Below are 26247 nucleotides of genomic sequence, written 5' to 3'. Positions count from 1 at the left end.
GATCCACATGATGTATAAAAGAAAATTTTTTTAATAAAAATAAAAAATAGCAACTGTATTAATCAAGATTCTTCAGTGAAATAGAGCAAATAAAAATTTATTTCTTCTCCCACTGGAAAATGCCTTTTGTTTTTCCTTTTCTGAGTGTCTCCCTTCCCTCCCTTTCCTTTTTCCTTTCCTTCCTTCCTTCCTATTTTAACTGTTGACTAGAGAGATGCTTATTATTTCTATACAGAGCACTTCATTATTTTTCTCCCTAAACGTTTCACGGATTCTCTCCTAATGAGATTTCTGTCATGATAGTTAGTTATATTTTCGTTGTTGCTTTGTCTTATTTTGATTCCTTTGGTTTACTTAGCACATTTGTTAGCCTGGATTTATAAACTATTATATGTTGTAAGGACCTGGAGAAAAGCATGGTTCACATAGTGAAATGTTAGAATCTTACATTAATTCCACTGTAGTTCTCTGATGATGAAGCTGCCCTGGGATTCAGAGAACCTTTCTTCTCATAGTATTTATATAATAAACAAACTGCACACATCTCCAAGAATTCATTTCTCAACCAATAAATGTTTTCTCAAGTTACCTCAGAGAGTTGATGGATTTAATATGGAAACAAAAAGAAACCTCTTTGAAAAGAATAAAGCACTTTTGCTATGAGTTTGGGGAATTATTAATTATTGATGTTTATAAGCCTAATTAGGAACTACCCTTTAATAATTTATCTAATTCTATAGATCATGTTTCTTGAAATGCTCTCTCGTTCTATCAACAGCTAATATTTGTTTTATGACTGAAACAAGAGTGTTTTCCAAAGTGTAATTAAAAATTCTTTCTATGAAGAACATTTTCTTTGAAAATATAAATCAACCTTTGAAATCAAGACCCAACATGATTCATCTCTGTAAGAGAACAGGTATTGTTTTAAATATGCATTTGAAAATCATATGTCACATTAAAAAACTAAAAATAGTCAATATTTGTCACATTCATACTCTAACAATTTATAAATGAAAATTTATCATATGTATTAATGCATGAAAATTATATAGTGTACTTTTTATATTTTTACAAACATTTTTCTTTGGATGAAATTGATTGTCTCAAAGTACCCAACATATCAAAAATGATGCAAAAAGATTTAGAAAATCTACGTATCTATTATAGCAATTGAATCCGTGATTTGAAACTTACCAGAAAAGATATCTTCAGACCCAGGTAGCTTCTTCATCACAAACTTTTTCCAAATTTTTAAGGAGAAATATATCAGTCTACCAGAAAATATTCTAGAGAATATAGAAAGAGAAAATACTTCAGGCTTATTTTGTGAGGTTATCAATAATACAAAAACGTAAAAGAAATTATAAGAAAGAAAAATTGTGTCATTCATAAAATAGATGTAAATTCTAACAGTCTTAGCAAATCAAAGAACTATATTAAAAAGGATAATATATCATATTCATATTAGATTTATACTCCAAAACAGTGTTTAACTTCCAAAAATCAATCAATGCAATTCAACATAATAATGTTAAAAAATTATATGATCGTTTTGCTACATTCAGCAGGTGCAGTGCACAGAAATCAGTCTCATTCATTTTACTTTAGCTTGTTGCAGCCATTGGAGAATCTTCTACAGAAAGCCAGGATGATTTTGCAGCTAACCTCATGAGTTCTCCTTCTTTCAGTTGTCACATTCTTCTATTGGATATTGTACAATGCCTGGATATATTTTGTTTTCTTATACTTTACTCAGGTTATTAGACCAGAAAAAATATCAGCGCCCCACTTCAGTAGTCGGGCAGTTTTTAAAAATTATAATTATTAAAATAGAATTACTTTTTAACATCTTAAATATGTGACAGCTTCACTAACAATGCATCCTCCTCCAATTTCTCATATATGTGAATGCTAACTACATTCCAGTGCATTATAGGGCTTGCTAAAATATGATATATTACAAAAATATATCATTCAAAAATAAGAAAATTATGTTTTTTAAATAGTAGGTGAATTTGATTTTCTAAAATTTGTTCATTAATGCTCACAATCTAGTGCGGCAGAATACTATATAATTAATGAGAACCAACTTCAGAAAAAGTAAAATAGTTAAATAAGCTGTAATGCACATTTTTACATACCTTTATTCAAGTAAGCACATTGACAATTATGTGCTTCTGTTCATGATTTGAAGACAGAACTATGTTTTCATGTTTCTATGTGATAAGTGGTGAATGATTTGCATTCTATTTTTATGAATGCAAATCAAATTGTCTATATATGTAAGAAGGTATTACTGAAACTTTTGACAGCATTGAATCCTAATTTACACTTCAGAAATACTGTAATGTTAGGCAATGATTTCAGGAGTTAGCAGCTGCAAAATCTATAGAGTTTGTAAAACTTCCAGCCATAAATATAACTGTATTTTGTAGAATAAGTGATAAAAAGAGAGCATTTCTACCCAGAACTATATTTCTTACACTCTCTTTCAAACAAGTAATCTTCCAAGTACTGAGTCAGCAGAAAAAATATTTTAGTAAATTATATATAGCGCATTAAATTTCACTGCCTTTAAACCTAATTCAGATATTTATATATATTCTCTCTGTAATATCCAGTTACATGGCAGTATAAATTTTCTGTAATAATATTATGTCTCTGAGCTTGCTTTGGTGGATCTGTGTAGAAAAATCTTTGTTGTATTTTTTATCATCATACATTATGTGAAGTATATTGTTCTCAAGAGACTATAGGATTTTATAATATCTAAACCAGCAGTTTTTGTGTTACCTCAAAATACACAAAATGGCATTTCCTGCAGCCATAAGTAGGCCCAAACTTCCTACTTTAGCCCTAGAGGATGCAAACCAGTTTGGATGAATTAACTGTGAGTTGGGAGAGCACCATGGTTAATGATAAGAAAACACATCACAAGCGAGGAAAATATACATTACCCAGGTTGCAAACACCTTCATCTCATGGGCATTGACGCAAAGTCAACTTAAACCTCTGGGGATTTGAGATGAGGTCTCGTTTGCTTCTCTTGAGAAAAATTGGTTTCTTATTTCAATAAAGTTGGTACCACAGGGATTATATAGAATAAGCCAAAGCACTTCAGGGATTCAAAATTGCTTTTCCAGAGCAACATTTTGGAGAATTGAATGTAACTGCTAATCAAACTCCAGATACATAAATATATATACATATATATGTATATATACACACACACTCATATATATATGACAGGATCACTTGAGATATATTATATATATTATATATATTTATATATTAATATATATGTATTTTGTGTGTGTGTGTGTGTGTGTATGTATGTATGTATATGGCAAGACCACTGGTTAACTTAATAGTAGGGAAAAATCTCAGATTCTTCCCAGTTGTTGACACTGATGTAATTCTAATGCTTATGAAAGTGTATATATGACCCATTGAAGGTACTAAATAAATATTTGTTGTTAGTAATTAGAGAATGAACAAGAAATGAACTACAGCATACACACACACACACACATATTTTTTTCTATCTCTAATGATCACTAAATATGAAAAATGATGGTTTAGAGAGGCTTTCTCTTCTACACTATTCTTACCATTCTCATGTGAAGACTTAATACACAATAAACAAAATTAGAAATATGTTTCATTTTAAGTGCATTTATTTTTCCCAATGAAATTAGGATAAAAGTGAAAAATATAATATTCAGGGAAACTATTTTTAATTATTTGCATATATTACTTTATTTTCTTGGCCTACCCTAACCAACCCAAATTTAAACTACACTCTCAAATACTTCCAGTCTCCTTTATCCAGTTTTTTTTGTTTTCGTTTTTGTTTTTGTTTTGTCTTAGCATTGATTACCTGTAATCTAATAAAAATCTTTTAAAAAATGTGTTATATTTACTGGGCTTTTTTCCTAAAATGTAAGCTTCACAAAGAAGAAATTTTTGTCCATCTGTTTATTGAGAAACAGTTCTCCATGAGTCATTTTGATTTCTGTACATCTTATAAGCATAGACACTACAGCCTTTTGCTCTCTACTCTCTTTTCAAGGATATGTGTATAGCAAACATTCTTGGAAGAAATCATAGATAGTCCCTTCCTTCAAAACAGAGGACGTGTTTCTTTTCTTCCCAGTATAATAAATGTAATATATCCCTTTATGGCCAAAGTTTGGCATATTTAGTTGCATACCATTATAAAAGATTAACCCTAATCTTTCACAATGTTATGCAAGCTTCTTAAACTTGTATAATGGTGTGCAATCTTCTTAAACTTGGGGTTCCTTAGCAGTGATGCAGACTTACTGTGTGCACAGCGTTCTCCAAAGTCATTCTGTGTCACTCTGTATGACTTAAAAGGCAATTGAAACTGGAACCAACATGAAGGTCATATTGTCCATTGTGCCATGAGTTATAAATTCCTTTGCCTCTGCCCCAGAAGTCTTGCTTTCTCTGTCGCCATCTATGAAACCATGGCAGGAAAACTTGTTAACTTAATAGTAGGGAAAAATCTCAGACTCTTCTCAGTTATTGACACTGATATAATTCTGATGCTTATGGAAGTGTATGTATGACCCATTGAGGGTACTAAATAAATATCAGTTGTTAGTAAATATGTGAATGAATATGAAATGGCTTACAGAATTTATGAGAATAAGTGACAATATTTGTGAAATGATAGACCTTGACAACTGTAATTTTTTAAACTAAAATGAAATACAGGTGTCAACATGATTGAGATATTATAGAAGTTAATGGTTAAGAGTTTGACTCTTACATCAAGTAAACATAGCTCAGTCGTGCCTATTACTGTGTAACCTAGAACAAGACATTTCAATCTTAATTTCTCATTTGTAAATTAGAAGAAATAATTGTATAATACATGTACCGTTGTTGAGTGAGTTGGGATAATAAACTGAGTTTATTACTGAAGTTTTATTATTATTTTGCTCAGATTCCTTTCTGAATTATCCTTGTCCAAACACAATAGTATGACTTGTGGAGCCCATAAATAACTCACACAATATGTAATCTGACCCTCTTTTCTTGTCTCCCAGGTGCCAAAACACTCTACTACATGCTCCAGTTCATAAAACTGAATCTGTAGCTTGATATCTTTCATCCTTCTAAAAATATCCTCACCCATTATCTCTTCAAATACTGATTCAGCTTTATTCCCTTCTATTCTCTTTCCCCTATTCCCTTTTTCTCTTTTCTTTTCCTCTCCCCTCTTCTTCCTCCTTTTTTTTTTTTTTTTTTTCGTTTCTCTTCCTCTCCTCCACCTCTCCTCCTCTTTGCCCTTTTTCTTCTTCTTTGTCTTTCACAATTGAGGTCATACTCTAGAACTACAATCACATGTATGGTAGAATTCTAAAATATTACATGCCCTAGGCATCTTATAATCTTTACTGTGTTTTGTTTTACCATTTTATCTCTTAATGCTTCATTCCTCATATTTTCTAATAACCTATCTTCCAATTCCTTCTTCACATGCATCTAACAACGGTTAAATCTCTTGAGATCTTAAATTTTATTATTACATGTTTCGGCTCAGTAATCTTTATAGTTTCCCATTCTTTGGCAAGGCTATTAACATTTCCTTTTATTTCTATCAGCATATTAATCACATTAATTTTAAAGTATCTGTGTGATAATCCTTTATCTAAATATCCTGATGATTTGTGATTTGTGTGTTTTCTTGGATTTTGGTCACATATCTTATCCTCATATGCCAGATAATTTTTGTTTCAGTGATAGGCATTGCATATTTTAAATTTAGGGAAAAAATAACTAGAGACTAAGTATACTCTTATCTTTCTTCAGAAAAAATTTATATTTACTTCTAGCAGATGGCTAGAGACACTAGCCACTTGGATCACATGAATCTAAATTTAGGAAATAAAATAATGCAAAGTTATGCTTCAGTCCTTGAGAGTAGTTCTACTTATGTCTCTTTTTAAATTCTATAATGTATTTCTATGGGGACCCTGCCCAAAGTACTAGGGATTTTTTAGGTCACCTTCTCCCTAAATGGCCTTCAACTCTAATTTTTGTTCTGTTAGGCCTAAAAGACAGTCAACATTCCTTTCCTCCTTGTTGACCTCACAGATATTCTTCTGCAATGCCTTAGGGGCAATGTGGTCCCCAATACTAAACATTATAGGTATCTTTCTTCTGCATCACAGCCCTTTAATTTTCCACTGCTATTAGCTTTCCAGGGCCTTCACTGGATCTATAAAATCTCCTAGCTGTCAGAGCTATTTTCAGTAGATGAATTGCCACTACTGGAAGCCCAATGCACTCTACATTTTTTAATTACATCTCACTTCACATACTCTTTTATATAAAACTACACAGACCAGCAACACTTCAAAAGCCATTTATGCCTGATATTACAATTTTTTGATGTTTTGCGTGAGTGAAAAAATCAGATTTTGGCGATGACCTTGAGCAGTAGGATATAAATAACTCCCACATGCTTAGTATTTCAATAATGGAACATTAGGCATAAGTGGGTTAAATTAGAAGACATTACTTAAAATATAAATTACTTATATGAAATTATACATTTCTGAGTTGCCTACTATAACATCTGGAACTGTATTTGTTAGGTATCTCATTATAGGAAAAGGATAAAGTATAAAAATAAAAACTTTGAAAAATGTATGTTATAATTTTAACTTTTTTAGATTCAAATCTATAATCTCAAGAGAACAGAAGCCCTTGGAAATAGAATAAATAGTTATCAAGTTAAAGAAGAGGGAAAGAAAGATCAATTTCTTGGTCTCCACTAGATGAATGAATGTTGCACTGAAGTCAGCCTTAAAATTTTAGGTAACCCTGAGTAATTCAGATGAGATAAATATGTGATAGTCTTAAAACTTTTTTTTTTTTTTTTTTGGGAAATCATGGAGAGAGGCTGGAGTGAGGGGAAGAGAAAGAATGGTGTGTGTGTGTGTGTGAGAGAGAGAGAGAGAAAGAGAGAGAGAGAGAGAATAAGAGTGCTATGAGTTGTACAAACACTCATGGATGAGTATCAGCCCTGGGGAACAACATTGAAAGAAATATGGCATGCAAAGTTGGACCACTTGTCTGCTCTGCCTGGAGCCAGCAGCTTTGCTCATACCTGAACTATTATGCTCAGAGGAGATAATGAACAGTGTTTCCAGTAAATTTGCCTGTGGATACAAACTGATGGAGCAATGTAACAGATAAACCTCCATCTCATATAAAGTCTTAGTGTCTCTCCAGAGGATTTTCTTATGGTTTCAGGAACATTATTTCATTTTATGAGAGTTATAAGTTAACAGTCTTGAAATCATAGTTTGCTTTTCAGGACACTGACCAGGACTCTCTGCCCGAATTACAAGCAAAAATAAGCAATTCTATTCAGCTCACTGACTAAATTATTTAACAACCAAAGGAGAGAGTTTATCTTATAAATGATATCCAGGTTTCTGTCCCAATTCTAGACTCATTTTTTTAATATTGGTGAAGAATAGTTTCTTTTTCAGTAAACTTTGGGATAAATTATATTTTAATTTTCAATTATGTTTTAAAATGTATTCCTTGACTAAGTTTTTTTTAATGAACTTGGCTAAATTTAGATCAAGGATGTCTTTAAATTGCAATACCTCATACTTGTGATAGGTTATTCTCTTTAGATGTTTGATATCTTCTTTAGATATGTTGATTTTTATTCTATCAATTTCTTTTTTTTTTTTTTTTTTTTTTTTTTTTGAGACGGAGTCTCGCTCTGCCGCCCAGGCTGGAGTGCAGTGGCCGGGTCTCAGCTCACTGCAAGCTCCGCCTCCTGGGTTTACGCCATTCTCCTGCCTCAGCCTCCCAAGCAGCTGGGACTACAGGCGCCCGCCATGTCGCCCGGCTAGTTTTTTGTATTTTTTTTTAGTAGAGACGGGGTTTCACCATGTTAGCCAGGATGGTCTCGATCTCCTGACCTCGTGATCCGCCCGTCTCGGCCTCCCAAAGTGCTGGGATTACAGGCTTGAGCCACCGCGCCCGGCCTCTATCAATTTCTTTTCATGAGTAATTAAACAAATTTTCCTAAGGAAACTTTCAAAATAATGGAGAACTTTTTTTAATTAAGAAAAATATCTTGTATGCATATTGTACATACATACTGTTGAATCTTATTTCAAGTTCCGCATCTACAGTATTTGATGATAATGTCACCTTCCGTTTAATTCATACAGCATAACTGCACATTTGCTGATCTGCTTAAGACAAGCAGCTAATTACACCCAAGGTATAGATTTGATTTCCTTATAGCCTAATTCTCAAAAGGAATGCCTTCTTTAAATGCTCCATGTGTCTGCCTCTTTTCTTTTTCTCTCTCTTTGTATTTTCTTCTTTTTAATCTTATAGTAGTTTATTTATTCTTTCCTGCCCTCCCTTACTTTCCCTCTTTCCTCTGCAGAGATTTCATAAGTTTCCTGTAATGTGTGAGACATATTAATGAATTTCAAAATATTCAGATACACAAGGCAATAATAATACAAATTGAGGTACACTGATTTTTCTTACATTCTAACTACCGTTGCTTTATTACATTTCATCTTTCTAATTGCAGAGTATACACACACACACACACACACACACACACACACATTACAAGACCCCTAGCAAATGCTATGCTGTTTCCTATACATATATACCTCTGATAAAGTTTAATTTATGAATTAGTCACAATAAGGCATTAATAGCAATAACTACAAATAGATATATTTTAGTTACATAAAAGACTATAAAAACAATTGTTATAAAAACAATAATAACAATATGCAGTGATAAATGTTATGTAAATATCATCTCTCTCAGCTGCTAACAGGTGGATAGCATGTACAGTATGAATATGCTGAGCAAGGGGATGATTCATATCCTAGACAGGACAGAGCTGAATAGTACGATGAGATTTCATCATACTACTCAGAACAACATGCAATTTAAAACTTATGAATTGCTTGTTTCTGGAATTTTCTGCTTAATCTTTTAGGACTACATTTGCTTTTTAATACTTATTATTCAACATTTGTTTTGAACTTAGGGTTACACAATTTTATGGATTAAGGGGTACAAGTGCTGTTGTGTTACAAGAGTCATTGTTTAGTGGTGAAGTCTGGACTTCGTTTTTGAGTGTGTGTTGTTATTTGTTTGAGACAAGGTCATTCTGTTACCCAGGCTGGAGTATACTGGAATGATTGTACCAAATAAATAATATTTCATCCCTCACCCCCCTCTCACCTGCCCATCTTTTGGAGTCTCCAATGTCTCTTATTCCAGTCTGTATATTGGGCCACATTTGACTGCAGGTAACTGAAACTGTGGGTAAGAGGAAAGTACTGTATTATGATAAATATAATGCATATGCATCTATGTTTTATAACATATTGAATATAGCATATAGAATCATGCTTTTTGCACATCCACTTTTATAGTTAAATAATTACACATTTGTCTGACATTAGAGTGAATTATTTGACATATACAAATATAGTCCAATGTGTCTCAAGTCATTTAGAATAGATTGATTACTAAGAACAAATATGAATATGCTTCCAGATCTGTCCAACAGAGTCCTAAATCGGGAAACATTAAACATGTTACTAATATCCGACTCTATAAAGAAAAGTCTTGTTAAGTTATACATATTATTATGTCACCTTACATATCTACTAGTAAATGACACTTGAAGACAAAAATACAAGGCAAATGAGGAAAGCCTCGGTAATTTGAATCCATGACACTGTTAAGTCAGGTAAAGATTTGAGATATTTGTTCAATCATAAACTCATGGGCTACATAAGTAGATGCTGAGTATGACTGCTCAGTAAAATACAACTTCTTACTGAATGCATTTTTAACTTTCCTATCCATGAATATGCAGTAAAAAAAAAAAAAAAAAAAAAAACTGATTCTCAAGATACCTCCCTTATGCTATATTTTCCATTGGCCAAATTCGGCGTGTTTCAAAAATAGGTATGTTTGGCATGTTTGATGTGCACTCTACTGTGAGCAGATTGGTGGATTGTAAAATAGAGCAAGTTTCATGGATTGCTGTATTTTCAGTCTTGGTAAAATAGAGACAGTTTTTCAAATACATGAATAATATACATACCTATTGTTTTTTACCTTCTTGAGTATATGATTTAAATGTCATGTAGTTGGTTGATTAGAATATCCCTGTCTGGACTATGCATCAACATTTTTTAAAGAAGTAATGAAAAGAAAGAAAAATAATACTTTTTGACATTCAAAATCGAATTTGCAATAACCTTACAGTCAAGCTGTTGATTTGAGAAAGTGCATATCAGTAATCTAGCCTAGTCTTCAAATTATAGTTTCTTTAAAGCCTATTTAAAGTTATCTATTTTTCTATTAAAGCTTAGCCAGAAAGTTAGCCAGAATGAAGGAAAAGAAAATTTGAGTTAGGGGAAAAGAGAATTTGAAGCAGAAGAAACTCTCCCTTTCTGGCTCTGGAGAATTGTGAGAATGAAGAGAGAGGTATTAGCAGTGCTTCTTATTCCACTGAGGACAGAAATACTTGTCCCAATCCAGGAAATATCCACATAAAAATGTAAGTTTCTTCCTTTTTTTCCCAGAAAAGTTGGTGTGGGGAGGGTGGCATAGAGAAGAAAAACAGGTAATTCTGGGAAAAACATGATTATTATTTTCTCAATTAACCATACCCAGAGGAATTGTGATATATTAGATTGGGAAATTGCTACTTTGTGGTAACATGTATCTACTTTCTCACAGCCAAAAAAAAAAAAAAAACACCGGTTTTTGTGTTAATTTGTTTTGTGTGTGTGTGTGCGAGTGTTTGTTTGTTTTCCAGATTGTGATGAGCTGACCGAGTGGGTCTCTGGATGATGTTGGAGGACTTCTGTGATGGAATGAGGAAAAGGGGAGGCTGATATCAACTCAAACATTTCAAAGAAATCACATCTGATGTGGAACCCACAGCCAATGCAAAATAAAATAGGAAATTACAATTGAAATAAAAAAATAAATAAAATGTGAAGGCAAATACCTAGGTGGTAAGACTACAGGCTTACATATCTAGTCCAGCATTACTGGTCAGCTTCAAGTTTATGAAAGCAGAACTTACAAAAAAAACAATATCTCAAAGCCAATAGAATTGAATTAAGCCTTCAGCAACTCTCCTTTCTGTCATCCAATTTGATTGAAGCTCTAAGACTGTGTCTGAGCTTTAAAGTTAGAGATCATGTGACTTACATTTAAAATGCACTGCTTTAAATATAGTCCATGTCTTAGTCCATTTGGGCTGCTAAACAAAATACCATAAACTGGGTAGCTTATGAATAACAGAAATTTATTTATCACAGTTCCGGAGGCTGACAAGTCCAAGACTTAGGAATTGGCAGATTTTGTGTCCCATGAGGTCTGTTTCCATAGTGGAAGCCTTCTTTCTGTGTCCTCACATGGAGGAAAGGATAAGGTAACTCCCTAGGGTCTCTTACATAAGGGCACTGATTCCACCATGAGGGCTTCACCCTTATGACTGAATCACCTCCCAAAAGGTCCAACTTCCTAATACTTTCACCTTTGTAATAAGGTTTCAACATATAAATGTATGCATGTGGGGGCAAGGCAGGGGAAACAAATCTTCAAACCATAGCAGCAATGTGACTTAGCTTCCTAAACCTACAACAATTTTCAGAACTCAATTGCACTGGATAATTACAGAATTATTACAACACCTTCCCTTCAAAAAAATCATTCAAAGACTATATAGCCCCACAAAATTAATACAACAGTATTTTAAAAACATGGCTAATACATTTAGAACATTCTAAGTCAGAATTTTGACAGGATTCTCAGAATCCTAAGGATTTAAGGATTGTAATAAGACTACAGTGGTTGAAAAATTCCAACAAAAATTCTGATAGTATCAGAACTAAGCATTAGTTATTCTGAATTCAAAATATACAAAAATAGATGTAACACAACCATATCATATTTAATTTCTTGCATATGTTTCAGTCATGGAAACAACAAATATGTTTCAATTGGGCTACTGTAATTTCTATGGATTCAACCAAATGCAATGCAAATACCATGTTTGTATTATAATAACATATCCCTAATAATGGAAGTATGCAGAAGTGGCCAACATACTCCTTGTCCCTGGGGTCTCACAGCCTAGTGAGACATAATTTAAAATTCATAAATGGGAGATAATGAAAAAAAAATCTTTTACTCTATTTTCTTATCTATGATGGATCCTTACTTCCTCTTCAAACTTGCTATCTATATACATTTACATTAGAAAGCTGAAAAACAGAATGTCTACCAATATGGAGTCACAGAACTATCACCTAGTTGTTCCTAGCTCCTGTAGATCTTCAGTAAATGAAGCCCTGTTTTACACACATACTTCTTTAGCTCACAGAAAACCAGGGCCCTCACCAAGCCCTCTTATGAAGTCTTTGACTTCCTGTGCTATGTGTTAGCAATTGTGGGTGTTAACATCGGAGGTAATATGTATCTCCTTTTGTGAATTTCACACACACAACCTTACAGCATAATTTACAAAATCTATTAACTACTATGAATTATTGGAAAATTTTAGAGAAATATATGTAACAACAAAGTTTTATTACGCCACTTGGCTAATTCAACAACAGTAATTTTCAGTGTCCTTCAGTTTATTATCATCCTGCCTCAATTTTGATAGCTCCTCTCTCTTCCCTTCTCTTAGTTTTTTATCAATTATTTTACTGAAGATACTAAGTATTTGTCAATGCCATTTCAGTCTGTCAGTTGTGGGTGTGTGTAATTCTGTGTGTCCATATGTATGCTGTAGTGGTGATACTTGTTTGTGGGGTGTAGTAAATACTTATTTTTAGAATTTTGCAGTCACAAGACAAATCAAGTTAAAGTCAATTTGGGAATTAGGGTAAGTTATATTTTTCTGAAAATTTATACATTTAGTCTTGTATTGTTAAAATTCATTGTCATAGATCTGTCCATAATGTTTTCTTATTGAAATACTTTGTTATATATTTATAATGTACATAAATCTTAAATATACAACATAATGAATTTTTACCTATGCACATATTCATGTAATTACCACCCAGATCAAGATGAAACACAAATCCAGTGCCCCATTAGTTTTCAATATGCCACTTTTGGGCTGATACCCTCAATAGTAACCACAATTCAGCTTTCTATCTTCATCATCAACTTTGACTAATTTTGAACTTGATATAAATGAAATCATATGATATGTATTTTTTGTGCATGGTTTAATTTGCTCAATGTTAAGTCTGGAAGAAGTACCCATGATGTGTATAGCCATAATTTTTAACTTGTATATAATTTATTATAGAAAATATTACAATGTATCTATCCATTTTACCCTTGATAGGCATTTGAGTTGTTTTCAGTGTTTGTATTGTAAGGATAAAACTTCTACACATATTTTACTGAAATATGAGTTTATATTGTGAGTTTTATTATTGTTTTAATGTCCACGTCATCAAACGATATCCCTCAATTATGTTGTTGGTACATAATAGAATTATTTAATTCTATTTTTGGTTATAATTAAAAATTTTTTGATGGATTTCATCTAAAAGTTGCCAAATTTATTATTTCTTACAGAGAATCAACTTTTTGATATGTTGATTTACTGTGGGTTTGGGTGCCTGTGTGTGTGACTCTGTGTGTATGTGTGTGTTTCCTCTCATTAATTTCTGCTCTTTACTGTTTACTTCATACCAACATTAGGATAATGTGTTCATTTTACCATTCATTATGTAAATTCATGATAGTTTAAATATTAGTGATTAGTCCTTCTTATCTAATTTGGACATTTCAAGCTAATGTATTAGTACATTTTAAACTTTAAAATGTAGTAGTATTCCAATTGTTGTGTTCAAACTATTTTATAATCTCCATTTTTATTACATAATTGAGCCTTGAATTATTTAGAAATATGTTTTGTAAATTCTAAGAGTATCAGACATTTCTACTCATGCTTTTATTATGGATTTCTAGCTTAACAGCGCTGTTGTCAGATAACACACTCTGATCATTTCAATCATTTCAAATTTGTTGAAACTTGCTTTGCAACCCAGAATAGAGTCCACTTTAAACACTTACTGTCCATGCATTAAAAGAATGCACAATTTAAACTTTTTTTTTTAATTATTATACTTTAAGTTATAGGGTACATGTGCATAATGTGCAGGTTTGTTACGTATGTATACTTGTGCCATGTTGGTGTGCTGCACCCATCAACTCGTCAGCACTCATCAACTCATCATTTACATCAGGTATAATTCCCAATGCAATCCCTTATGGCTTGATATCCTATAAAAGGCTGTTCACTGAAGAGTGCTAAATGTACTGTTTCCTTACATATTTCTACTAGCTTTTTCTGTATTTCCTAAGTGTTTTAAAATATCCAAATATATTAAGAATTTGTCTATATCTCCTTATGTTTTCTTATTTGTGGCTTTATATATTTTTATACCATTATATCAATCATTTTAATTATTATGCCATGTTTTAATTTTTCTTAAGTTATGAAAGAAATTTTCTATCTCTAGTCATGCAATTTGCCTTAAAATTAATTTTGTATCTCCTAATTCTATAATTTTTCTCTTTACTGTTCTTCACATATTTTATCTTTTTACTTTTACTCTTTGTGTATTCATTCTTTATATTCTAAATATCAAATAAAATAGGTTTACTTTTAAAAACTCCAGACTAAAATCCTTGTAATTTTGTTTGAGCATTTATTTAATTCCCATTTAATATAATAAGTAATATAGCTGAATTTGTATCTACCATTTTCCTTTGCACTTTGTAAGTGTCCAGTTCAATCTGCTTCCTTTTTTTTTCTATTTTCTTAACATTTTTCACTGGTTATTTTTTCCTCATCTTTAATTCTTTCTCTCAGGTAGTCGTGGAAGTACAATATTGTTTGTTTGGTTATTTATTTACTTATTTATTGATTGGTTTCCTTAGGAATAGTGACATACATATTTAACATGAATGTCTAAAACTAACAAACGTCTTTACTTTTCTCCTGAGAGCTAAGATAATCTTAAGTATGTTTATGCTCATGTATCCCTGCTAATTTACATGCATTCTCTTGCTATGTATTTTAATTCTATCTCTGGAACCCCTTCACAAATCATTCAGATTATTTTACATAGTGGCTAATCATCTTTTATTTACCTACTAATTTTACAACTTACTTTCCCCCTCGTTTCTTCTTTCATGTAAAACTTCTTTTGTGCTATCCTAATGCTATAGATACACCTAATGTAAATGATAAGTTAATGGGTGCAGCACACCAATATGGCACATGTATACATATGTAACAAACCTGCACGTTGTGCACATGTACCCTAGAACTTAAAGTATGATAATTAAAACAAACTTCTTTTGTGTTAAATACAAAACAATATTTTCAAATTTAATTCAGTGAGTACTATTATGAGCATTTCTGGTTTTGCTTTTTCAAAATGTCTTTATTTTTCTTCACTTTTAAAAGTAATTTTTTGATGAAAGTAAAATTCTAGATTGGGGACTTTTACTTTAAACATTTTGGTGTTATCAAAGCTCTGTTTTTGAATTTCATTTTTGCTGTTGAGAAATTAGCTGATAATCTAATATTCCAACCCCTGGAGATAATCTCTCTTTCACTTCTCTCCCTTCTCTTTGACTTTTTTTGTTTGATTTTGCTATTATTTTTAGTATTCTAAAGTTCATAATGTTTCTAGATGCGCCTAGTTTTTTATTTATGTTGCTTGATATTCTTACAGTTGCTAGAATCAACAGAAGGTATTTGGAAAGATTCATATCTCTTTTCCACTTTGTATGTGTCATATTCTTTCCTTCCCATCCTCTTGGAACTACAATTAAATGTATCTTTAGGAAACTTACTATATTTATTTTAATCTCTTAACCTTTTTTATTCTATGTTCCCTCCCTTTTCTCTCTATGCTATATTAAGAATAATTAATTCTAATATATTTTCCAGTTGGATTTTTAGTTTGTACACATCTGTTGTTATTTATATTTTCATAAGAATCTCATAAGGAAATGTTATTAATGTTTTTATTTTACATATTAAATAATCAGGCATGTTGTCAGTTACAGAGTTGGTCTAGGAATCTATATCTACCTTTAAACCATGTTTTTAAACATCATAGTGTATTTCTCTGGTTCCTTGAAGTGTTCAAAGAGTTGGAAAAATCACTTTTTTAAACAAAATATTATTTTAAGTAGTCTTATTTTTTTTAAAAGTTGTGATTACCATGTCAGGAAGCTTGGGTTCCAATACTATTTCTATTTTAGCTTTTAAACCTTTGGCAGGCAAAACCTTCAAAAGACCTCATTTATATAAAATTAGAAGATCATACAGATCATCCAGCCCAGATCTACAAAACTATTTAAATACTAGATTTCTTAATACAAATATATCTTAATGGTAATCTCATAAATAAAACAAAAAATTCTGACTAAAGTGATGTCAAGAGATAGACTTATGTCTCTATCACCAAGCCAGTCACTATTGAACAAGTTTCTCAAAATTTAGTGTCTACTATGTGCCAAGAAATGTCAAGAAACTGAAAAAAGAGTGGTAAGTAAGTAAGAGTATGTAAAAGCTTTCTCTCATGAAGTTTGGGTAATGGCTCAGATACTTTTTTGGAAACCCCTGATCTGACAGTAGGTGGAGCTCCGGCAGTGATGCTCCCTAGTCCCTGCTTCCCCACGGCTTCATAGACTGGTACCAGTGGCCCAGGAGTCTGGGGACCCCTGCTATAGATGAAAGGAGTAAAGCAAAGTTTCAAAGAAGGGGAAATTGTTTATGTGGGTCAAACAGCTAATTTGTGGCACAGTCGGTACAAGAATCTTCATCTTCCAAGTGTTAACTCATTCTGTTAGAGTACACTTCTACAGCATGTATGAATTGTTATGAAAATATTATAAATACTTGCCTTGTTTATCTTAGACTGTTAGGAGAATTTTTAAAAAAAGGTGAAAGGGCTTTGAACATCCCTTTAAAATACATTCACTTTTACTCTTCTTATGATAAATCTCACCCCCATACTCATATTCATTGCTTTATTATTTTCTGAAATATGACTTTCCCACTCTAGGAACAGGATGTATGGCTCTACCAAGCATGCAGTTACAAGGAAATGTGTTGAAATAATTCAGTTAATCCAATAAAATCAGTTAGTTTGCTAAGTATTGATTGATAAAATTCTTAGTATGTTAATTGGAGTTTTTACCATTATTTGTTTTCTTATAATATAGACATTATTCCTCCCACCCTCGAATATAACAAAGATTTTTACAAAATTCATTGTCTTCACTTTCATAATTATTTTTGATATGTTAAGCTATATTTTCAGAACCAAAGAAATAAGTTTCCCATGACATTATAAAGTGTAAACATGGAAGGTACTATATGAAGTTAAGCAGAGTACATTTACTGTTTAGATATAGGCAGGAATTAATGTAAAACTATATAATCCACTGAGACTTCTATTTAAAAAAAATAATTGTGATATTAGTTTTACACTTACAGTGTCAAGAAACAGAGTTAAGGGCCAATTATCAATTGCACCTACACTTCTGAAAAATAATCTGCATCTTTTTTATAGTTAACTAAAACTCTACACACAAATATGAATTGCTAGTATTTTTAGGACTAGCGTTTTCACATTCCATAATTTAAATGAATCTTTAGCTTTTGAAATGGTAGCTATTTCTGAGCACATTGTAATTCCCAATTCTGTTTTCTTAAAATGAAAGGTTACCCAGGAATCCCCAGGAAACTATAAATTCTTAATGACTAAAAAGGCAGTCCAAATGGTCTGATACATTAGGTAACTAAGAAATAGAGTGTGGCAAGATTTTTAAGACGCATTGACTTCATTTATGATCATCAATAACATCTGTGGCCATGAGTGTTCGCAGAGAGTGACCGAATTTGAATGTGAATTGATTATCCACATGACAATAGAGGACTACACTGCCAATGAAAAACAACACAGTGTCATTTTGATACTGCAATGCATTTTTCTCCCAGTCATTTCAGTTTTCTTCAATTGTTGACAGAAACATGAGACCAGGCTGGATACTAATAACATAATCCAGTATGGCAACAACTCAGTGTAGTGTTGAACTAATGAGTGCACCTAACTCATCCAATGAATGTGCACCAGAAAAATTCTACTCATTCTGGTGTCCAAGACACAAAAGTTCTGGAGGTCTTCTGCTAGTTAGTCTCTGTAGGGGCAGACTGCATTCTCAGAATGAGCCTTTTTATGTTCCCTTCGGCTCTTTTGCTAAGTCATAATCTTTATTTGCATAAGCATTTTGTTAGTGCAGAGCTGTGAAATGTCTCCTTTCAGCATTGTCTGCATAAACCCAACAACACAGCAAGTAAAACTATTCAGTGTCTGGACTAGAAGGAATAGGCTCTCAAATCTGAGATAGTTCATAATGGCTTATAGAAGTTATAAAGTCCACAACTGAAAGCCAGCTTTATATCTTCAGATATTTACTTTTATTTATTAACAAATACAGAATTCAGAGCTTGAGGAATGAGAAGTATGAAATTGGTAAACTCAGAACATGCTTTTGTCTTCATGTGTTTTCCATCTATGTGGCACACACTGTCCTGCTCTCTGTGCTTCTAAATTATATTAATTCATTGAGTCACATTAGTGATATTGTGTAAGAAGCCTAAGAGTCCAGTGATTTAACCCAGACATAAGGACTTAGCCTAGTCAATCTCCTATTCATGTATACCTTTGAAAACTAAATAAACTTATATTTGATTTATAAATGCCTTGTGGTTTTGGAATTTTTCTCTGGTTGTTAACTTCAATTATATAAAATTATTATACATTATTCACCTATTTCTATTATTTTCCTTTCTTTCTATATATATAACATTATTATAGACCTTTTAAAAACTTGGTTTTAAAACTTATCTTAATTTTATAAAAGTATCCATAATGATTTTTACCAGAATTCAAAGGGGATTTATATTCATTACTATATATATATTTTTATTCTCTCATTCATAATTTGTACATAAGGAAATGGGAGTGCAAACAGATGCAGCCCTGAAAGTGATCAAAAGGAAGAAAAGACACATATTTACTTAAAGACAATACTTTAGAAATGCTGATTTATGAAAACTATTAAAGTGCACTGTGTTATTAATAGTTTGAGTTTACAGTGACATTAGCAAGTATACACGCATGTAAAATCAGCAACTGCAGCAACTGCAGCTGATAGTTGCTCAAGTAGGGTGTCTAAGCAGCCCATTAACAGAACTTAGTTGTATGCACTGGTCCTTCTTGGACACTTTCACAATTGTACCAAGCCCATTTTACTATGGACTACTGCTTAGATGGCCTGATTTTATGACTTGGTAATTACAACAAAGCCAATCTAGTAATAGGTAGTTCTGAATGCATGGTCACTTTGTGTACCTTCATTAAAGTCATCTAACTCTACTGTGCCCTGAGAGCACAGACTGTTTCTGGGAGCACCTTGCTGAAGAAGGCATGGCCTTACTTTAAACTTCCAGGATGTGTATTGTGACTCCCCTTCAGATACTTTTTACAAGCTCCATACTTTATCTCTCTCTTTGACCCCTCTAACATTTTAGGTTCGCAGATCACATGTCCCAAGAAGGAAGACTGACTGTTCTGTGGTTCTGCCTATGACAGTGCCCTCACTAGGTCCCACTCAAAGCTGGAAACGTTCTGTGCTAATAATATTGATAGGAATATATTCCCTCCATGACTCACGGAGACCTGCCAGGCACTATGCTTCTTCCTTTTTGTAGGGCATGTAAGATACAGCAATTTGTTTCCTTTTTTTTTTTTTTTTTTTTTTTTTTTTTTTTTTTTACTTTGGAGAGGGTACCTTGACTTCTAGACCCTCTGTAATTTGAAGCAGCCAGTTCATGAATTTTCGAAGGGTTTTTCTTCCACCATCTCAGGAATCTATCTAGCTTCTACAAGAGCCAGCCTGGCAAGTTACATAGATATAGTATGGACCCCACCACCCCTGCTCAGTTGAGGTCTTTGTTGATAGGACTACCATTCCTGAAAAATAAAATGGTTTTTGTTTATTTATTTTGTTGACCTATGTGTATGTATGTGTATGAGGTTAGGGCAATTAGAGGTTTTCATTTGGCTTTCCTCACAATGATTGATAGTTCTTATTCCACAGAGCAAGTCCCTAAAGTAAAGGTTACTCTGGTAACTCAATGAATGTCAATGATGCACTCAGGGACTGATGACATAACCACTGGGTGGGCTCATGAACACACACTGTGAATTGGACTGTATACAAGGGCCCATTTTAAAATTTATCCTCAGGCCACTATAGACCCTAATAGTAACATGAAGACATCATGGCCCTTTGGGTCTCCATATTAGGTGTCAATTGGGCTCCATCTTTGTCTGTTTTTTACTGCTGTAACTGAATATCTAAGACCAGGTGATTTCTAAATTAAAAAAAAAAAAAAAATTGCAGTTCTGGAGTCTGGGAAGTCCAAGGTCAAAGAGCTACACCTGCTGTGGGCCTTCTTCTGGTGCAAGTGCTCTACAAAGTCCCCAGGCTACACAGGACATGACATGGTGAGGGAGCTCATGAGAGAGCCAACCAGGCTTTTTTAACAAGACACACTCTCATGATAACTCATTCACCCCCATGATAATCCATTAATCCATTAATCCATGAGCCTGTTAATCCATTAATTCATCAGTCTATGAACTAATTCATTAATCTGTTAATCTATGAATGGTTGACATTCATGAAGGAAAGCCCTCATGACCCAATCACTCTGAAAACCTCCACCTCCCGGCGGGGTGCGGTGGCTGACGCCTGGAATCCCAGCACTTCAGGAGGCCAAGGCGGGTGGATCACGAGGTCAGGAGATTGAGTCCATCCTTGCTAACACGGTGAAACCCCATCTCTACTGAAAATACAAAAAATTAGCCGAGCATAATGGCAGGCGCCTGTAGTCCCAGCTATTCGGGAGGCCGAGGCAGGAGAATGGCGTGAACCTGGAGGCGGAGCTTGCAGTGAGCCGAGATCTCGCCCCTGCACTCCAGCCTGGGTGACAGAGCTAGACTCCGTCTCAAAAAAAAAAAAAAAAAAAAACCTCGACCTCCTAATTCCTAATACTGTTATATAGGAGATTAAGATGCAACATGAGTTTAGGAGGGGACAAACATTCAAACCACAGCTGACCTCTATGCTCCGTAGTCCTCAGAATGGCTTATTATTCCACTTTTACCGGGTATATGTTACTTAATTGGCTGTAGGTGCTCCTGGGTAAAACCTAGGAACCATATACTATGTATTTGCCATGACAACACAGGATCCTTCCCTCTAGGGACCTGCTTCCACAATTCCACTACCATTGACGAGAGACTATAAGCCACCACAGAAGCTCTCTGCCTCTTATTTAGCCATTATTAGCCTTTGCTTTCCCATTTTGCTTCTTCAGGCAGGACATCAAGGCAATTTAGCAAAAGTCAGGCCATCCCTCCCTCTCCCTCTTTATAGACATATTTTCTCTATATTATTTTAAATACCTGAACCTGTTAAAGCATTAGCCACCTCTGAGCAGAAGTCAGGCATTTCCTGTCTACCCAATTATCATCTGTTGAAGATTTTTTACCTTAGTTCAGACACTCAGATAACAGCCAACGTCTAGAGTAAATCGTAGTTGTGGGTATTAGTCCAGGATGGTTTACAATAAATAAGTGCTTCTAATTTATTTGAAGGTTGTATATCAATTCATCAGCAGATATTTTTATCCAACAAAAATATGGTCACTGAGGTGAAAGGACAGATGGTATTGCAGGTATCTCAGACTCAACTGACTGTATTGTTAAAGATTATTACAAGTTGTATCTGAATGTGTCAAGTAAATCAGAATTCAGGGTGTTTGTTAGTACAGGATAGTTTTCTGTAGTGATAGGTAGTTTTCAGTCTTCATAGAATTCCCTAGTTTGTCACATTGCTTCAACCCACATTTAGAAGATAGTGAGAAGTACCTGAGTGCAGGGTGAGGGTTCTGAAGCATTTCCTAGTCAGAATTGTTAACATTCTGTGTGTATCTCAGCGGTGACTTCCCTAAAAGAAAAAGGGAGGTCACAGCTGGGGAGCAAATTCATTTTAAGCTACTTTGTGTGTGTTTGTGTGTTTTTTGTTGTTGTTGGCTTTTTTTTTTTCTTTTTGAGATGGAGTCTCGTACTGTTGCACAGGCTGGAGTGCAGTGGCATGATCTCAGCTCACTGCAGCCTCCACCTCCAGAGTTCAAGCAATTCCCCTGCCTCAGCCTCCTGAGTAGCTGAGATTATAGGCGCCTGCCACCATGCCCTGCTATTTTTTTTTTTTTTTTTGTATCTTTAGTAGAGACAGGATTTCACCATGTTGGTCAGGCTGGTCTTGAACTCCTGACCTCATGATCCACCCTCTTCGGCCTCCCAAAGTGCTCAGATTACAGGCAGGAGCCACCATGCCTCTCCTTTTTTTTTTTTTTTTTTGGAGACAGAGTCTCACTCTGTCACCCTGGCTGGAGGGCAGTGGCTGCATCTCGGCTCATTACAACCTCTACCTCATGAATTCAAACAATCGTCCTGCCTCAGCCTCCTGAGTACCTGAGACTACAGACATGTGCCACCATGCTCAGCTGATTTTTGTATGTTTTGTAGAGACCCTTTTTTTTTTTTTTTTTTTTCTTTTTTACCATATTGCCCCGGCTGGTCTCAAACTCCTAAGCTCAAGGGATCAACCTGCCTTGGTTTCTCATTAAGCTCTGTTTTTGAATCACAACACTATGAAAACCTAGTAAAAACTATGAAACCTCTACTTAGAAAAATGAAAATAAATATCTGTTTACAAAAATCTCCACTCAATTTATCTGAATTCCTAACTGTTTCAAGTTCCTAGGGCAAGAATTCCTGCTTTAGAATTTGGGTTGGGGGTGGGAATCTAAACACTTTATATGAGACACATTTGAAAAAAAAACATCTTGTGGGTATATAGGAGTATATATTTATGGGGTATTCAGACACATTTTTATGTCAGAGCAAAAGTACTAAACTCATCATATACTGGGAGATCTTGAACTTACATTAAATTATTTTCAACTACAGTTTAGAGAATAGTTCCTGGGACAAAACTATCATTTTTCAGAAAATCTGGCATCCTTGGAATTGAGGAAAAACCTGTCTCTTGGTGAGCAAATCTTTTTTATATTCATATTAATCATCTGACTAAAAATTATGTTTTTAAAAACAAGAAGATAGATATATTCCTATGGATAAGCTTTAAAACATTATATTCAGGATACGAAAAATCTGATAGTTTTGCAAATGCACTACCTCATTCCCGAAAACATTCCTTATACTACATTTTTCTGTTTACTCCCTAAAGGTATCTCTTTTATTTATATACATAATAAGAATTGCAGGTGAATTAAGAACAACATAGGAATAAGTGATTAATCCTTATGTCCTGGGGCTGAAGTGTACTTGGTCCATTTGCATCCTCAAAGAGAACTCTCGCCCTATAGCAGGTGGAGTGATACCAGTTAACATAGAATTTTTTAGTTCCCTGTATTCAAAGAACTCATTGCCAAGTGAAATGCTTCCTAGGATTGTTGGGAAATTATATGATATATCAAAAGCTGACTGGCCTATCCTACATGTTAAAAAAAAAAAAATGGTAAGCTACTCTTCTAATATTAGTTATCAATATAGTACATAAGAACAAATATAAAACGTTATTAAGTTAATGAATGTATAGTTATATTAGTTTTCTACTACTACTGGAACAAGCTACTACAAACTTGGTGGCTTAAAACAACAGATATTCATGTTGTCACAATTCTGGAGGTCAGAAGTCTGAAATCAAATGTGTCAGCAGGGCCACATTCCATCCAAATGCTCCATAGGAGCATCCATTCCTTGCCTCTTCCACCTTCTAGTGAATGCCAGCATTCCTTGGTACATGCCTCTGTCACTCCAATTCTTGCCTTCATCTTCATATTACCTTGTCCTCTGTTTGTACATCAAATCTCTCTCTGCCTTTTTCTTATAAAAGAACTTGTAATGACATTAAAGGCCTACTAAAGGAATCCAGAATAATCTTCCTATCATAAAATCCTTAACTTAAACACATCTGCAAAGGTTAATTTTCCAAATAAGAAAATATTTATAGGTTCCATGGGTTAGGACCAGATACTTTTGGTGACTAATTTGTAGTCTACCTACCACAATACTAACATATAAAATAAAAACAATGAAGTAGGTACCAGAGACTAGAATCTTGACATGTAATGCCCAGACCCGCGATGACCCAAAAGCAACCACCAGAGTCCAGAGACAAAGCCAAGCGGCAGGGATCGCTTTATTTCGAGTTCGAACTCGGTTCCCTCCAGCTAGGTATCCGATCCTAGGGAGAGACCCCGAGCTCGGTGTTCAGCAGTCTTTTATAGTCAGACACAAACGAGTTACAGCAAGTTACAGGGTCACTGGGGATTTTTACAGTTGTAGGTTTACAATTGGCTGACATTTAAAGTTAAACATTAGTCAGTTGCTCATTGGTTCCCGCCCTTTGACCAAACCACAAAAGGCCGCTTGCCCTGCTAGGGACTTTCCAGATAACCTTGTTGTTTTAGCATTAAGGGGAGTTTCCTGACTTTTCTGACCTCTGATATTCAGTATTTTTCCACTCCTCAGACACATGTAATAAAACTGGTTGATATCCGATGAATGTTTACTCTCTTTCAGGCACTAAGCAGTGTTTTTTATATATATTCCCTAATTTGTATTCAAAACAACCATGTAAAATAGATATGGTTATTGTCATTGTACTAATAAAGACAGTGAATTGTAATCAACTTACAATTAATCAGTTAATTATACAGTAATAACATTGTCAAAATTGAAACCCTGGCATGCTTCACTCCAGAGTCCATGCTTGTAACCCCTACACTACAGTTACACTGCCTCTCCAGCATCTACTTGCTCTGATTAATGGTTTTGGTCCTTTCACTTACAAAATTTGTCATTTATTAATACTTGTCTAACACTCTCCACAGGAAATGGTAAGATTAACATTTAAAAAGCATATGTAAACTTTGTAAATTGTTGCATTCTATAACAAATGTCAAGTATTAATTAGGATTTTTAAATAACAGTTTCCAGTCTTTTGTCAACCCAATTAACACAACATAGCATTTGAAATGGGCTGTCTCTTGGTTCTGTAAATAAAATTCTGTCTCTGTTATTCATTCACACAGGGGAATTTTGGTTTTAGTTCCTGAGTCTTCCAATTAAGCCTGGCCATGGTAACAAAATCTTAACCATTGTAGACTGGAGTGAGATTTTAAACAATGACAACAGCAACAACAACAAAAGTACCACATATGTTCAAAAAGAACCTTTTCTTTCTTAATGTCCATGCTGCCTTTTGAAGGTAAAATCAATAAAAAACCACGTATGCCTCATTCCTACAAAAGACTGAATCAATGAATGAGAATTTGCTCAGTTTGGATTAGGGATGCGGTTTCCGCTGGGTGCTTTTGGTATTTGATTTTGGCAGCACTAAGTGATAGAAAGATCGTTCACTTGAATATATCAAGCGGTGGGACTTGGAGAAAGAAATAAAGGAAGTCACTGTAGCTCCAGTGTCCATTAATTGAGGAAAGGGTTTCTCCTGTTCACTTTTCAGATTATCAGACTTGACTTCCAATCAAGACTTGCTAATAGTTACTAAATAACAACCCAAGAAATGACATTTGGGTTTAACACTCATAAGTTGTATGACGATTTTAAATAATTTTTATTAGAGATCAAACCATGAGTCAGCCATTGCTCTGGGTTACTTACATATTATCATATTTAAGAAACTAATCTGTTAGAACAATATTTTGGGCTCAAATATTTATTTGTACTCAATGTGAGAAAGGCATATCTTTATTAGAAGGTTTTTAAAAAGGTTTTCAATCATTAATCACATATCATTTACACATATCACTGCCTAACCCAGTGAGATACCCATCTCTTTTCTCAAGCTAGTTGCAGTGCATGTGGTCCAAATCCTCTGCATTTTTTTTCTATCTTCTACATTTACACTAGATTACCATTGCTTCTTATAAGCTAG

The 26247-nt window shown here is 33.8% G+C and overlaps 1 long non-coding RNA gene across 2 annotated transcripts in view; it reads right to left on the bottom strand.

Annotated features, from left to right (window-relative positions):
• The window catches only part of LOC117080330, an 84344-nt gene extending 59854 nt beyond the window's left edge, over positions 1 to 24490 (bottom strand). For both annotated transcript variants that reach the window (XR_004435785.1, XR_004435786.1), the window contains exons 1-4: positions 24453 to 24490; positions 9286 to 9363; positions 4330 to 4486; positions 1198 to 1289 (exon numbers count right to left, since the gene is read on the bottom strand). This is a non-coding gene — a long non-coding RNA (uncharacterized LOC117080330). The remainder of the gene's footprint in view (positions 1 to 1197; positions 1290 to 4329; positions 4487 to 9285; positions 9364 to 24452) is intronic.
• Between the last annotated feature and the right edge of the window lie 1757 nt (positions 24491 to 26247).

This window comes from Trachypithecus francoisi, unplaced genomic scaffold (assembly GCF_009764315.1).
Source record: "Trachypithecus francoisi isolate TF-2019V2 unplaced genomic scaffold, Tfra_2.0 Lachesis_group8, whole genome shotgun sequence".
NCBI lineage: Eukaryota > Metazoa > Chordata > Mammalia > Primates > Cercopithecidae > Trachypithecus > Trachypithecus francoisi.
This window is presented reverse-complemented; position numbering and strand designations above follow the sequence as displayed.